We start from the raw sequence: 17,292 nt of genomic DNA on the forward strand, positions 1-17,292 counted from the left end.
TGCAGATCGACTTACATGGTAAGTTAATAACAACTTATTAGACTAACTGCAAAATCAGTCTCCTCAAACATGTTTCATAACTGCTAGTGACAATTAATAGGTTTTATTTAATTTACAGTCACCCGATACAACAACAACTTGTAATTTTGTCTATTTTGCAGCCTGTGATCTAAAGGTTAATAGTTTGGCCATACATTAAAGGGCGAGGGGTCTGCTGAATCTGTATGCCTTCATTTCAGCTCCTAGCACATGCCAAGCTTCATAAACTGGGCTTTCCCACAAAGGGATACTTTCTGAAATTCTAGGAATCACAGTCTGTACTGTGAAACAAGAAAAACCCTGAATGTTGCCTTTGTTTGCTGCTCTTAATTAAACCCTGCATGTCTTTTCCCCTTATGCAACAACAGCCTGCAATTATGCAAGCATCTAAAGATCTCATTGAGTAAAGTTACAGGCTGGCTAGCTATGTACCACCGCGCTGCACATGAAATTACCAGGGTTTAGTGACACCTTTTTTCAGTTATTTTTTAATGGATTTCCAACCCAGTTTTGAATGCTCAGATGCTGCTGTCTCTGCTCGCACGCCATGTTTCTGGGGAAAAGGGCAACAATTATCAGACAAGACTCAAAAGGTGGAATATTCTGACTTGACCTATTCATACCCTGTTTGTGAGAAACTTGGGCAAATAGTGTCTGTGCTGCCAGCCTTCCTAACAGCTTGTGCACTTCCAGGTTTGAAAGCAAGTTAATTTTGCTTGCACTACTGAGTATCCTATGACTACTCCTCTCACTGAGTGACACCTACACACCACTATCTTGTATTGGAGTTATTAGGAGCGGATGACCGGGATTATTTAGCCTATTTTGGGGATTATCTTTAATGAATTTATACAACTTTGGCAACAAGACAGTCTCTCCTCTGTTACAAATGGCAGTTCATCTGATGTGAATATTGTGTAAACGCTGCTATTTTCGGTAGCCTAACAAGGGTTTAATCAGCAAATGGGTGGGATGAGTTCTACTGCATGACTCATATCAGCAGAGCCTTTCATGTCTTTCAACTGTATCGCGCTGTTTCCCTCCGTGTCGTTTCATGTCGCACGTCCAAACCCCGCCAGGGACCTATAGCAGCCTGGAATGCCTTCACCAAAAAGTCCCTAATTGTTTTATAACCAAAGAACACATGCGGTGGAGTTTGCGTAAAAGAGCAAAATTAATTCAGAATAATTGTTTCCAAGCATGTCCCCTATGCGCCACTCGGTTATATAAAATAGTGCTAAAATACGTGATAATTCAACTACCGGGGTTTGTGCGGGTGACTCATTAGGCGATGGGTGTTCACATGATGTCTGGAAAGCTTCATTTTGTTGTCAGAATCTGTCCTCGGTAACCACCACTTGGGCCCCCATTCACCGATTGCTGTTTGGGCTATTTTGGGAGCGCTGCGCTCCCCGGTTAGTGACGTGTGCTGCTGGGTAAATTTGCAGCTCCGGCGGCCTGGGCCTGCAACCTCAGATGGCATCAATCGGGAGAAAATGGAGGGAGGGAGGGATGAGGAGGAAACAGATCAGATGCTAGAAAGGAGACACACAGAGAGGAGAGGGACTGGAGAGGAGAAGTGAAGAAAATATATCTATATAAAAAACAAAAAACAGCTAGGTTCAGGATGAGACGACGTAGGCAGGGGTGAATGAGGTGGCAAAAATAAATAGCTATCCAAAATAAATTCGAAATCTAATAGTGAGGGGGGGGGGGGGGGGGGGGGGGGGGGGGGGGGAATCAATTTGTTTTAAGTGGATCTGAAACCCGCAGTAGCCTACGTGAGGAGAAGGGGAAAATCCGTTTGGATGAGATGAGAGAGAAGAAATATGAATTAATGAGGAGAAATGAACAAGTTCTCATTGATGACTAACAGCTGCGGGGAGGAGAGAGAGATGATGGATAGAGGAGAAGGAGTGGGGGCGCTATTGTACTTCAGACCGGGCTGCAACAAAACAGAGGCAAAGGAGGGGAGGAATGAAGGAAAGAAGGACACACTGGATAAATCTCATTGATGCTCAGCTTAATTTCTGTCTTAAATGCTGTGTTTGGTAACGTGTTTGCACTACATTTGTTTTATTTTCTTGCATGGAAGACCCACAAATGCCAAACAGATGTGCTTTTAAAAGAAAACGTTTACAATCACACATTGCAACAGAGTTTCCACCAACCTAAAGGGAAGAAACTTTTAGATTTTATATTAATTAGCAATTAATATGGAGGGTACTGAAATATTTCTTAGTTTTGTGACATATGAAAATTGCATAGTGACATTCGAAGGGGTTTTGAAAGATGATGTGGCTAATTATAGCATCATAAAAACTGTGTGCTTTACATTTTAATTACTTGTGTTTATCCAATTTTGTCAACAAAACAGGTAACACAGTATCTCTAGTTACATGCCAAAATGGATTTTAATTAAGTTCAGTCAGTTCATATTAATTCGTTTTTTGTTTTTTATTTTGCTGCAAGTCATTAAATTTGTCATCCATTCAACAAATGATCATGTAAGTAAACGAGGCTGTGGTGTTTGTATTAATTTAAAAAGTCATCAATATCCATCAGTAGTCAAAGTAATTCACTTGACTTTATTTCATTCATCTAATAGAGTAAAGCAGTCTTGTACTGTTGTTGCAGAGAGTCCACATTATAACTAGATAGATAGATGAGCCTCTTTTGGAGCTTCAGTGTCTCCGATTGGCAGCTGCAACAGCATCACAACCTGCCAGTCTATGGGTAAAGGAGCCATAACAGGCCACAGCAAGTGGTGGAGGACGAGAACTGAGCTGAACTGAGGACGGGTCAACAGAGTGCATGGCAGAAAGCGGGAGAAAATGAGAGAGAGAGAGAGAGAGAGAGAAGGACCGTTTGCGAGAAGGGATAATGAGCAGGCAGAGAGAGAACAGAGAAAGCAAGAGACACACAGAGAGAAACAGAGCAGCAAACAAAGGAAGAGTGTGACTGAGAGAAAGAGGAAAAGGGAAAGAAGAGGAAAAAGCAAAAAGAGAAACAGAAAGAAGAGAAGTGAGAGCAGGAGAGAGAGGAGAGAGGGGTGGGGGTGGGGGGACGTCACGCAGCGCTGGGAGCGAGCCTTATAGCAGCCTTGATGTTGGCATCTCTGATCGCCTACTCACTCTGACAGGCTGGTGCAATGGTGGAGAGGTTCAGCCCGGGTCAGTCACACACTCACTCACTCACACACACACACACACACACACACACACCCACACCCACACACAGAGGAGATTCTTGACTCTGACGACACATTGGCAGAGGAGAGCACAGGGAAGGAAGCCCAAAATCCCATATTCCCCCATCAGTTGGGGCTTTCTATGCAACGCTTTAAATGTTTAGATGATGAAACTATTGCATCTCCTCTGTAGCGTGAACTCGTTGACATCAGACTCTGTAGATTCACATTGTAAACCAGCCTCCACGAAGCTACAAAACAACGGAAACGTTTGAAACGTTATGCATAATTGCCACTGTAAAAAATAACAAAAAATCAAGAGGGTTTGTTTTCTTTTTTTCGGTTACCAGCTAATTAATGGAGCACAAAGCTCATTAGCTGCAAACTTGATTGTGTTTTACCTAAAGCATGAAGCACAGAAGGATGTTCCTTCTGTGCTTCACGCACTTCAGAGAACGACCAATCTGAGCCGCTCCAGGAAACAAGGGAGAACGCAGCATCAGAGTATCAGAGGTAACTTCATTAGAAGGATGTGACTCATTTATCATTTGAGGAGGAAAAAGTGGAAAACAAAGCCTAGGTCTGCCAAGTTGTCTAGCACATACTGATGATGACTTTTCTTAACTATTTTACTTTACTACTTCTAGATGAACTCCACTTCTTAAACCTTTACCCTCTGTAACAACTCAACTCATTATGTTGCAATATTGCTGCGATAAAGAATACCTATGTGTTATGTATAGCACTGAAATCAATATTCACTCCAATAACTATATGGACGAATAATGTCGCTTCTGTTACTATTTGCTCACATGCTAATATCCAACTTAATGAGAGTGTTTCGTGCAGAATGGTGACCCCTGACCTCTGATACGCCTCTAATGGCAAGAGTAGATCATTAAAGCACAATTCCAGCGAAATTGCTCATTTCATGCATTCCCTTACTGCTTTACATCATCGTTTTCCAGTGCTTTTATCACATTATGAGATATTTGCGAGATATTTTCCCCTTGTCTTAGTTGTTTTTCAAAGTAAATATTTTGAAATGAACACTATTTAAATATTACAAGGCACTCCCAGTAAAGAAGAGGGCGCCAATTTTAAGATGTAATCATGTAAAATCAAGCTTTATTTTCTATTTCGTTTTATGGACCATAGCTGGCGGAGGGATCTTGTGTTTGTTTGTCTGTTGGCTTGAATGGGTTGTGATTGACAGAACGTAACCACAGAGAACATTAACTAATTGGTTGAAAGTTTTACTTTGGAGAGGAAAGCGTGGAAATCAGAGAAGCAGAAAGCGGAAGTAAGACGCCCCCTCCTGTCTCGTCACAGCCGTTATAGTCATGCTGGAATTATCCTTTTAAAGGGAAAATCAAACCAGGATCAATTCAAGACTTATTTCTAGTCTTTAGGTGTATTGTGACATTTTCCTCACAGATTGGGTTTCAAGAGACTCATTTCATTCTTCTTTTGTCCCACAAAACAGTTCCCACTGAGCTCCACTTTTACATGACATTGTTTCTTTTGCGAGACGGGTGTTCTATGAAATTATGACTTCCTGGTGTATAAAGACTTCAACAGTCCCAGCTGGCATGAGAGGAATGGTAATACCTCATTTATGATATATCTTGGAAAGGTTTACTCTAAACTTGAGAACTTGAGAGAATAAGTTCATGCTAAAGGACCATTTGCTTGCCATAGATGCACTATGAAAAGAGACATTTTAGCCAGATGAAATATCAAATTTTGTAAAAACATTTACATTGTTCAGGAGTATGAAACATTCCTGGATTACTTAAAAAAAAACAATGCATGCAGTCCTTTTGACTGTGGAGAGGAATAATATCAGGGGTTATAAAATATGGAATGCAACTGTATTTGAAACATTTAGGTCTAAATCTGTTTTGTTTTTTCTAGACAAATACACGGTCAGTTGGTGGAGAAGCATGGCTCAATCTTCAACCAGAGTTCAGAAAAAAAAACAATTTCCCCACTCCCCCTGTCAGGGGGTCCAGGTTAGGCTCGTGTGTACATGTCCTCTGGCACTCTGGAAGCTCTCTGACTCCACGTGGTCTAAGGGCAAAACCTCCAAGAGCAGGTTGAAGTCAAATTGGTAGAAGTTGTGTTGGTAACACTTTCTATGAAGCCTGTGTCTATAATACATTATAATCATACTTATAACACGTTATAATGCCATCATAATGCATTATAAGTATAGTTATAATCATGCATAGACAGTTATAATGTTTTATAACATTACTCATAATCTGTTATAAAGCTTTTTCATTTAAGTGGTAATGAAAAAGCTTTATAACAGATTGTAAGTAATGTGTTTATAATGTTATAAAACATTAGAACTGTCTATGCATGATTATAACTATACTTATAATGCATTATGATGGCATTATAATGTGTTATAAGTATGATTATAATGTATTATAGACACTGGCTTCATAGAAAGTGTTACCGTTGTGTTTCTTGTATGGAGCATGGAGCATCTCACAGTGTTGTAACACAGAAAAAGAACTACACAGGGATTTATAAACATAATTTAGTAATTGAATCATTGTTGCCCTGAATAAACTGCATGAGCAAGCATGAAGGCATGAACAGATCATGTTATCAGAAGAAATCCTGTCGAGAAGTTCTGTGTGTCATGGGATCCACCGGTAAAGACTTCTCTGCATGCCAAATGACATGGCTGCATTAGTTAAAGACTGACAAAAGGCAGCATATTCCTGCAAAACACTTGCAGCCACAAAACGGTGTTACTTAACAAAAACTAATGTAATATTAAAACCCAATGAGATAAGCAGAAAATGCCAGACATGATACAAAACATTGTGACATAAGAATAAATTGGAGAACAAAATTGGTCAAAACAAATTATGCAAAAGCTTGTCTGTAAAATGTCTTAATGATTCAAAAGAAGAGATACTCTGAAGAGATTGCATAGTTCCCCGACCTTCTCTAGACCGTCTTGTAAATGGTACCATCAGACTTGGCCAGTGTGACTATTTGGCCACTATCTCAAACCATTTAGACCCCATTACAATTCTGGCTGGACGGAATAATTTGGCATTTGCGCTGCCTGAATTATAGCAGCTACGGGCTAGCGGGCAAGTACAATTTACATCCTATCAGCTACTGATGCTTGTTCAGAATCTATTCTTTCCATTCAAGAACCAAGAGTTGAAACATTGCTTCTGTCAGCAACAATGACCCGTGTTTAAATGTGGTGTAACTGGAGGGACCGGGCTCTGTTGAAATTCAACTGGGTTTAACAAATAGGCCTAACAATGGGAAAGAGGCAGCATGTTGCAGCATCAACAGAAAACCTGTTGACCACCAGAAAGGAAAGGAAGGTCTCGCCGGATTTGAGTAGTTCTCCCACAGACTCCACTCCAACCAGCTGTCACATCAGACAGGTCCCAAGAATATTCAGATTGAAACCAGTATGCTTACATCTGAAAAGAGAAACTCTTTAAACACACAATGATTTTGGAAAGTGCAAACATGATAAAGAAAATAAAGCGGCCCTTAATCATGAATTTGGTGGGGTTTATGAGGCTTTTAGTGATGTGTAATGCTCATTGCAGTGCTCATGAACTCCATACCCTCCTGCAAATCTGTTAATATAAATTTATAATTCATAAGCTTCATTTATGTAACTCAAGATAGGGCCATTGGAATGAGGATTGTAAAGGTTTGAGGTCTGATGGTTTTAATTTGAGCTTATCACTGTTTGAAAAATGTTACTTACAGTTTTCCTGCATGGACTGTTCAATATTTTTGTCTAGCCGACATCACAGATAATCATGATTCATTAATAGTATTTCACAATTTAAATAGCATTTCAGTGGTGTCTACATGGTTTTCTTAATCTCCTCATTATAGAAACTTTGTTTAATGTTGTATAGGTTTCATCTGACCTATAAAAATGCCTTGGTTGTATCATGATAGAAAACAGAAAACCAACCTTTGACCTGCATTAGACCTGAAATTTCACAGTACCAACTTGCAAAAGTAATATTTAGTCATGGTAAATGTATATGGGAAAAATAGCAGTAAGGCATGGTTTGGGTTATTGATAAACCCTATCTATGATATAGGGTTACTGGAGGTCAAGTGGGTCACATACCACATTATTGCACAAAGCCCCTCACAAAGGTCATGTTAAGGTTTCTCTCAGGTTTAACCCTGAGGTCTGTGTGCTGGTTCCTGCTTTATTTATGTAACATGTGAGTTGTACCTTACATGTGTGGGAAAACACACACAGCAAATGTACACAGCATGTTATGTTGACATCCACTCTGGGTAATAATTAGAAATTTGAGTCAACAGTATGGATTTGCACAGTGAGAAGCTAACATGGACATCAGTCTAAACATTAAAAGCAGCATCCCCTATATGAGAGAGAGAGAGAGAGAGAGAGAGGCTGCTCATTGGGCAACTGTTCAAACCGACAATATTCTAACAAATTCATCGGGATTAATGAATAGATTATGGGCTGGGAGCTCTCCCCGAGTTAAAAGCACAGCTAGAGGTGACCTGGTTCTCTGAGGGCACGGCTTTGACCTGAAAATGTTTCATAACTACTTTCATAATCAGATAAGGAGCTACAGTAAAGTCTTCTGAGGAGGGGGCGAGCAAATGTAAGTGTTTGGCAACAAAAAGAGTTATATGTGCAGATGGACTGTTCCGTGCATAACGCCTCACACATACAGTACATGTATGAAAGATTAACACTTGTGGGTTGGAGGTTCCACAAAATACTGATGCTCTGACAATCAGTCTGTTTTGATGCAGCAAGGCCACTTCCATTCTTATTGTGCATTTCTAAGCATTTCTGAAATTGAACAGCAGCTCAAAAACATTTACATTTCCGAACTTGCTATAAACATATTAGCATATTAGCTTAAAAGAAAGCCAGCATCAATTGTGTGATTAAAAAAGATACACCAATTAATATACAAAGCATTAACCACACAGTACATCAAGTATGTATTGTGGTTAACCCCAATGTGTGTAATTTGTCCTCTGCTGAAACACTGTTGCCCCATCACTGTTAACATAGAGGTTTCTTGGACTTAAGATTTTTTTTTACACTCTGAAATTTCTTTTCTGACATTTTTATATGAGGATTGACAGTATGTGGCAGATAAGCATGAATTTTACATGCATTTTGAGGTTGTTAAAGGTTTGTTTATATTTGTAATCTTGTAAAGTCTGGGGTAAAACACACCTGTATTTTCAGTTACAAAGGGTTATTTTCCATCTACAAATCAAACTCTTCTGGAACAAAATTAGAGTGTGTGGTTTTGAGGTAAAACTGGATCCGCTAAACATGATTTTTGAGTGTGTTTTGAAGCCGTAAATGTTTTGTTTACAATTTTATTGCTTAAAAGCCTTGCAGCAAACTGGCCTGAATTTTGAGTTACGAAGAAATAATTTTCATCAAGTCATTCATCAAGTCTAATCTAATGTAAGAATCTCTGTGCATATTCCCAGAATCAATATATAATCCCAATTTGGGGTTGTGCCATTGGGGAGGCAGAGGGTAAAATAAAAGATAAGATCAAAAAAAATCCCAAGAGTGCAGGCTATTGTATTACTAATGGCAGGGTGTTTTTTTGTTTTTTTTTCAATTCCTTTTCCAAATCACAAGACATTCTTGGAACATTCAGATCTTGGTGGATGTGAAGTGTGACTCCCAGTAATTCATTTAACCTTTTAGAAGGAGGAATTAGATTAGCGTTCAACTTCATAGTGACCAAATGCTTCTGGAGTCCGCAAAAACAGTGGTGGGCAGGTGGGGTTCAGATGGAAAACAAAAGAGAACAATAAGTGTAGAAATGGCATGGGAACCATATAATTGGTCACCAGGGCCTCATGTATAAAAGACTGTGTAGATTTCATACTGAAAGATGGCGTACTCACAAAACTTGAAAAGTACATACGCACAGAAATTTTCAGATGTATAAAACCGTGCGCACGCCAGGTCCTGCGCACCTTTCCTTTATACATCCCAATCAACGTGAAATTGAGCGCACATGCACGAGCCTCTCACCCCGCCTTGTCTCCTCCTAGAATTAACTATGCAAATGACTATAAATACGCCCCTCTTGTCACCTTCTTGTCAAAAACGATGGTGAATTTGCCTGTGTTTAGTGCCCCCCTCTCATTTTCCCTCTCCGTACTTTTACGCATGCAGTGTTATTGTAAATAAAGGTAAAATTGGACAATTGAACTGATTCAAAGATTAAAAACAAAACCATATAATGTGACATTAATGTGACGTGTTCGCAGCGCTGCCGCTCCAAATATGGCAATGTGCTTTTCCATTTGTGGCATTTTTTTTCTACACTATTTTTTTGTTTGTTTTACGCACGGGTGGCCTTTCCTTTCCTACCGTTCAGTCCCACAGTCAGCGCACAGCTTCGGTGGTTTGTGTGAGCAGGTACTACACACAAATCGTTTGGACATCACACAGTTGTTCCAGGACTTATTCCAAGTGCATCTGCCCAGGAGAGATGGATCTGTGCGCCTCGCATCCTGTGCGCCATGGATCTCTCTGCGCCTCAGCAACTGTACAGTCCCTGACGTGCGTTAACATCTCCATGTCACATAAACAAAGAAAACTGTCCAGTTTACTGGCGATCTTGGTTTTGGCACTGTGAGTAAGGCCTGATGTCATCTGTGGGAAATTAGTTAGCATTTTCCTCCAGTGTTGGAGGAACTAACAATTGAAAATGACAATGCCAGATGGGTTTTGGCCTTTCTAATCTTAAACATTATCCACATAAATAACCAAACTATTATGGTGTATCAGAGGAAATAATCAGCAGTGAATTGAGTGAAAACGTTATTTTGAAACATTTGGAGAGTTTCACTACTTTGTAGTTTGGCGTTGCCAACTGACAAAGCCAGATAAATGTGCGTACGCATGGTCTAAAGTTTGCGGGACGGCCCGGACATTCTCACGTCAAGTTCATTTTTATACATCCCGACGTGTGCGTGAAAACCAGCGTACGCAACCTTTTTGTACGTGCGCAACGTTTATACATGATGGTTGGAGCCCTGGAGGTCTGGGGATGGGGGTTGTGTGCTGCACTCACATGAACCCCTCGGTTCCAGCAAAGCTCAGGAGGACATTCGGCTTGTTGACAAAGAAGCCTTGTATCCTGTTGGAACACCGCATAAGGCTGTGACCTTTTGTTGCCCTCGGCGCCGCTTCAAACGTCTGTTCACCGGCAGACCTCCACTCAACTCAACTCCAAATGAACAGTCTGGGCCCCAATTAATTACAGAATATATGTCATCTTCCTCACATGCCTCCGTTTCGTTACGATGCTCAATTATATATTGTTGGCATCAGCGGCGCCAGTTCAGCCTCCTGTGGGACCGTTATGTGGTTTGACGTTCCCATGCATGTTTTATAGTTGTTTCTGAGCCACCTGATAACTGTCAATAGTAGAATGAGTTATGTAATGATACATGATTGTTATTTTACCTCTTCTTTAGTGCACCAAGTACCATCTCTTATTCAGCAGCTGGTTTGCTGTACAAATGACTAATCAATTGTTAGGCTCCAAGTCAACTGAGATTTTTTTCAGTCAGTTAGTTATATCCTGAAAAAAAAAAGATCACCTTTTCTATCATAAAAAAAATATCTATTTGCAGGAAGATAAATATGAGGAAATAGCAAATTCATTCATATTTTGTTGGTTAAATTAACAATTTAAGGACTTAGCTGGTTGAATATGAGTGTTACAAAGAAATCCCAAAACTAGAATTACCCTCTCATTATTCTTATGAGAGGACAGGCAACAAAGAACATCACAGCTTTATTGTCCAAATCATTACTCACAACTCAACATCTTATAATTGGTAAAAAATAAAAATAAAAAAAAAATGGCCTAATTTTGATTCCAGCCAAAACATACAATGGAGCTCTTATGGCTGATGGAAGCGTTGAATCGGACATATGGAGAGTCGCTCAGCCAGGTCAGTTGGCGACATTCTTCTGGACATAGCTTTCATTATCAGATAACGGTGTCCTGATTATAGATCAGACTATGCTATGTTCTGTCTCTTTGTTGTGGTCCAGCTGACCTACTCACAGGGACACATGTAAACTGGAGGCAAATGAAGTGGAGCTGAACTCAGTGACTTTAAAAGACTGCAATCAGTCAGAGCAAATTATGAAAAACTAGATGGCACTCAGTAGAGCGTATACCTCCACCAATGCCATGCAATTGTCAATACATGCCAGTTCCACATGCCGGATTTTCACAGAAAGTTAATAATTTCTTACATGCCACATTACCAACTTGTTTCACATCAGGACATGCACACATTTTCATGACTGGACCTCAAATGATACATGAGATCTGCCTGTTTAAATTCTCACCACTTTTAAGCATTTTAGCTGATTATCTCAACACCACATGGCCAATCAGCACTATATCTGTTCTCCAGCTGCAGCTCTCCAGTGCCCCCATGTTGTTTGATTGGGCCAATAATGGAGGGTTTGCCTCATCTTCTTCTGTCTGCTGATAGGCCACAAAATTTGATGGTGTTAAGAGAATCCGTTCAGAAGTTATATGTGTTATTATGAGAAGCCACACACACACCCCCCCCCCCCCCCCCCCCCCCTTTGGCCAATCAGTGTGAAAACTTTTAGAGTTATCCTGCTAACAGACAGACAGACATAGAATGGTGCACTGGTCACCATTGTTGGTCATGGGTCCTTGAAATAGTTTGACAGTGTTTGAGGTTGTATGAATTTTGTGGATTACAGTTTAGCGTTAGTATATGATCAACTATCTACGCGTGCATATGGCGGCAATTTTGTCTGTGTTTATGTTTGTTTTTGTCAACTCGTGTCTTTGTCCGCTATTACATTCCCATTGTACTACAGTTTTCCTCGATTTATCATATTGTGAACTGCAACATATTTTTTGGACCTCACATATAGATATCAATAATTTTAATGATAGACTATTTCCAATCTATAAAGTGTCAAGGCCCATTAAATGACTCAAACCTTTCCTTTAGAAGCAATTACACTGAACAGAACTTAAGCTTGAAGAAGAAATATTTTAATAGTGTGTGACACTGTAACACCTTTACATGCTACATTTTAATCGATGTTGGCCACTACTATTAATGTACATCATGTGCTGATTTATTCCGTCTATCTGACAAAGTTGAAGTCAGGTCACAGAGCCTCGAGGCCAGCCTAGCCTTCGCTGAGGCACTTGGAGTCAACATACCACAGAGAAAAGAGGTCACAGCACAAAACGTGCTATTCATACAGTGGCTTAACACAGCAGACTTCTTACATCATAAAACTGGTGCCGGTGCTGGTATTCAGTTTTGCATGTCAGGAAACAGGCAGTAAATGCTCCAAAACCCTCTGTGCTCCAGTTACGCTGTCAACCCTTACTTCTGTGGAGCCGGGCCCAACTGTCAGTCTAGTGGGGATACACTAGACAACTATTGCCCCGGTTTTAGCCAGGATTCACAATCGGGCCGAGTCTGTCCTGGTCTGCACTAGCCTGCAGATTTTGGGGCAGCCGACGTGGCCAGTTGGCACAGAAAATCACAGAAAAGAAGTGTAGGAGGGGAACAGACTCTAATCTCTTGCCTCCCGACGTGAGTCAGAGCCACTACGATTATATCAAACATGTTTGATTTTTACAAGCGGAATCTGGACGCAGTCGGGTAGTGTATACTCGTCAACAACTCAAATGCGAATGGATCCCGTCAATAGCCAATGAAAAACTATGAAGCTATGCCATAACAAGCCAGTGCGGTGTTTAGCCCACACCAAGGAGCAATCAACTAATTCTTCATACAATAAATTTATAGATAGGCCTACCAATCTTTCTGGTACCAAGGCACACAGGAAAAAAATACAGGGAAGACTCAATTATTGATTACACAAAACCTTGGCTGCCAGATGTCGATTTTAGACCGGAAAGTCAGGTTTTATAATTATTATTTATCAGCCTACATGTCCGGTTGGTAGTCCTGACCGGACAATGTAGCCTAAATGCGCAGTCCGGTTTTGCAACATAATCATCTGGCACCGTAGCAACATCGCCTACAAACGTTCTCAGCTCCCACTTCATAGCTTTATTTAACCTTTATTTAACCAGGTCGGTCCCGTTGAGATACAAAGACCTCTTTTTCAAGGGAAGCCTGGCCAAGATAGCAGCATAAAAAGAGATAAAAGTTGCAACAACATTAAAACAGACAAACATTAAGACACAAAACATGTAATAAAATAAATAAAAACAATTACAACGTTCATAAAAAACATGTGCAAATACAAAAGGAATCTGCTTCTAAGTCTCTCATTTGATTTTTGAAAGTTCCAAGTGGAATAAGTTCCGGCAGTTTTAGGTTGCTCTGAAGTAAGTCCCAGGCTGTAGGTGCAGAACACATAAAAGCCTGTTTGCCAAGATCAGTGCGGACTTTGGGGACGGTTAGCTGGTAATAGTCATTTGATCGTAAACAATAATTACTGTAGGTTCTAGAAATATAACCACAGAGGTACGATGGAAGTAATCCTAGGATGGACTTATAGATAAATGTGTGCCAATGGGTAAGTCTACGTGCAGCCAGAGAGGGCCACTCAACCCTGGCATATAGGGTGCAGTGGTGAGTGAGGGCTTTACAGCCCATAGCAAACCTCAGAGCGCCATGATACACAGTGTCCAGCAGACAATGGACAGGGGCATGCATATACAACAGATCACCACAGTCGAGTACAGGGAGGAAGGTGGCTGCAACCAATTTTTTCCTGGCAGCGAAAGAAAAGCATGACCTGTTTCGAAAGAAGAAACCCAGCTTAAGCTTCAGCTTTTTGACAAGGCTTTTAATGTGGAGTCTGAAAGATAAACGATCAGCAATTAAAATGCCCAAATACTTATAGTGTGACACTAATTTGATCTGGCTGCCCTGCAAGGATAAAATGTTGGGAGGATGATCTGTGGTCTTCCTGCCATTTGAAAACAACATTAATTTAGTTTTGGCAACATTTAGGACAAGCTTCAGTTCGATTAGTTGAGACTCCACAAGGTTAAAAGCAGTCTGCAAATAGCCCAGGGCTTGAGTAAGAGTGGATCCACAGCAATAGATGACAGTGTCATCAGCATAAAAATGAAACTTTGCATTGGGAACATTTCGGCCCAGCTCATCCACATAAATGGTAAACAAAATTGGGCCCTGGGGTATGATACATTTAATATGCTGGATGAGCTGCCTTCAAAATGAACACATTGAGACCTGTCAGACAGGTAATTTACAAACCAGCCAACAGCCTGCTCAGACAACCCAATATTAAGCAATCATTGTTTCAAAATTAGATGGTCCACTGTGTCAAAGGCCTTGGAGAGATCAATAAAAAGGGCTGCACAGAATTTTTTCTGATCCAGTGACTCTATTATATCATTTGTAACTTTGGAGCTTTGGCTTCATTATGTAGCAACAGGTATTTGATTCACATTTGCTGCTCACCTCCAGCTCCCTCTGCAGTCTGTGCAGTCCAGACTGCCACGTCTGCCCTTCCACAACTTTATGTAAATGCGTTTTGTGTCCGTGTCTTTTTGGTCATTCTATTTTCCTCCCTCTCTGCTTCTCTCTCTCCTTTCCGCTTTCCAGGCCTTGGTGGTGCTGAAAGACGCACAGCTCTATATTCAGGTTGCAATCCCAAAATGGGCTTTTTAAAATTTTTGTTAGTTTATTTTCTGTTTTACACAGGAGAAGAGGGAAATCAAGTCCTTTGTAAATGTTGTGTCTGCCGTTTCTCACCAGGAAAACGGACAATGCCTTGTATACTTTCCTTTTACATTTTTGGATTTTGAAATTTAAATCATCATTCATTTTTCATTTTTCATTTTCTGTTTCTGAAAAGAAAATAGAATGGCCAAAAAATACACGGACTGTTTTGCCCTCTGTTTCTTCCTTTATTCCATGCAGATGGTGGCGCAACAACAACAGCAAGCTCTAGTACCCATCAAAATGTATAATGTGAACTTATGTCTATGCTGTATCCCCGTGTTTGCTTTGCTACCGGCATCGGTTTGGTGCGTTCGGTTTGGTTCAACTGCAGTGACAAGTCAAGTAGTGTGTGATCCCTCATCTGGCGTAGTCGCTAAGTGTGTGATCCCCAGTTTTTCAGTCGTCATAAAAAATCTGCAGAAACCAGTCGGTTAGTGTATATGCCCAGTCTTTTCATAATCTGTTAGGATTTTAAAAGTTGTGTGGTGTATCCCCGGCCGGCAGGATGTTTCTCTTTGACTCTTTAGAGGGACGTGAGAACAAACCGAGGGGCCTGATTATTTCTAATTGTCAGTGTCACTTGGGACTGGCACATCCAAACACAAATAGCAACGCTGATTGACTTTGACTAAATTAATTTATTTTGGGGGTTAGTCCCACTTGCATTAGACTCACTCAATGAATCTTGGTCTCGTTGACCTGATTCAACCTCCGCCGCATTGCTCAATTTGCCTGTTTGTCTAACTGCCATATTTGAACATACAGGGCTTTATTTTGTAAATAGCACTCTGCCAGCAACAAGTAAGCCTTCTAAATATTTTCATTAGCAGACCAGCATCCCAAGCCTCATTAGGGAAGAAACACACAGAACCCATAAATTGCAGAGAATTAGAGCTCCACTGAATAACTCCCCTGTAGAAAAAAGAAGACAAAGAGGATGGGGGATGAAGGAGCATCAACCGAAAGCTTCATCAATCACTATATTTCAGTTGTTCGAACAATTTGAATTGGTTTTTAAATACAGCTGGGTTTTCTGCAGGAAATCTTACAGTGCAACTTCTCTACATCCAAACAACAGCTCCTTCAACAACTCTTTCTTCACTTTGAAACTAAAAAAAAACAGATCCCACCAACTTAACTTTTACTGACATGTTTACAGGTTGCAAAACATTGAGTTCTCTGTGTGGAGAGCCAACTGGGGTATCTGCTTTACTTGTGAAACTGCGAGGCTCATGAAACACACACATGCACCTCAGCTGTGCACACACACACACACACACATAGACACACACACACACACCGAGCTCGCACCCCCTACATGCAACACACATGCAGGCACACACACACATAAAGCAATAGCAATAAATCCACAAGCAGGAACAGGATGCATCAGGATTCATGCCGCCCAGAAATTACATATAGTCGAACATCATTTATCTGAACCCCTTGGGAATTGAGGTTAATACTTAAATGTTTTGAAAATCCCCCGAAAAATGCATTCAAAATATAAAACCTTTATGCACATGCATTCTGAAATGCTTTGTACAATCAAGTTGCTTTTAGCTGTCAAGGATATTACAGTCATTAGCTGGCTCAGCAGTCAGCTGAGCTACAGTTTTACTGCAGCTTTCTACTCGAGCATGTTTGATGGAATCCATACAGTATGCAATATTTAATATGGGATTCATAGAAAACCTAACTTTTGTAGGATTTGTGCATAGCAGATGTAGACCATTGATCCCACATAGGGCAATTAGCTCGATGGCTTTGTGTTATACAGAAATTGCAAGTTTGTTTCCTCTTCCTATGAAAAATGAGTCAATTGGTCTCAATGTTGATCTACAGTGAATAAGGTTAATGTAAAGGTTATCATTGCCTTTTGCTCTTGGATTGATAGGACTGCTTTCAAATCCCACAATGCTCCCTGATACCGAGGTCAAACTAGGACTTGAACAGAACTCAAGACTCCTGTTTGCTGAATGAAACCTCTCTTAGTTCAGATGGCTCAAACAGAATATTGTACATCAAAGAAATTTTAAGTGCAAAGTATCAGAAGAGAAAAAAAAAGGCTTGCACCCATATAAACATCAGAGGAAGCAAGCAGACTGAAAGGCTTTTGAAGTGCTGTACAAAGTCATGAGACGCTTTAATGACACAAGCAGGACAAGCCGCCATATCCAGGGGGCCCGCTGAAATTTCTGTGGCCAACTTAAAAAAGGGAGAGCATCTGAACACCTGATTATGTTTTTTTGCAGGTCCAAAAGGAATGG

This window comes from Centroberyx gerrardi, chromosome 18 (assembly GCF_048128805.1).
Source record: "Centroberyx gerrardi isolate f3 chromosome 18, fCenGer3.hap1.cur.20231027, whole genome shotgun sequence".
Lineage (NCBI taxonomy): Eukaryota > Metazoa > Chordata > Actinopteri > Beryciformes > Berycidae > Centroberyx > Centroberyx gerrardi.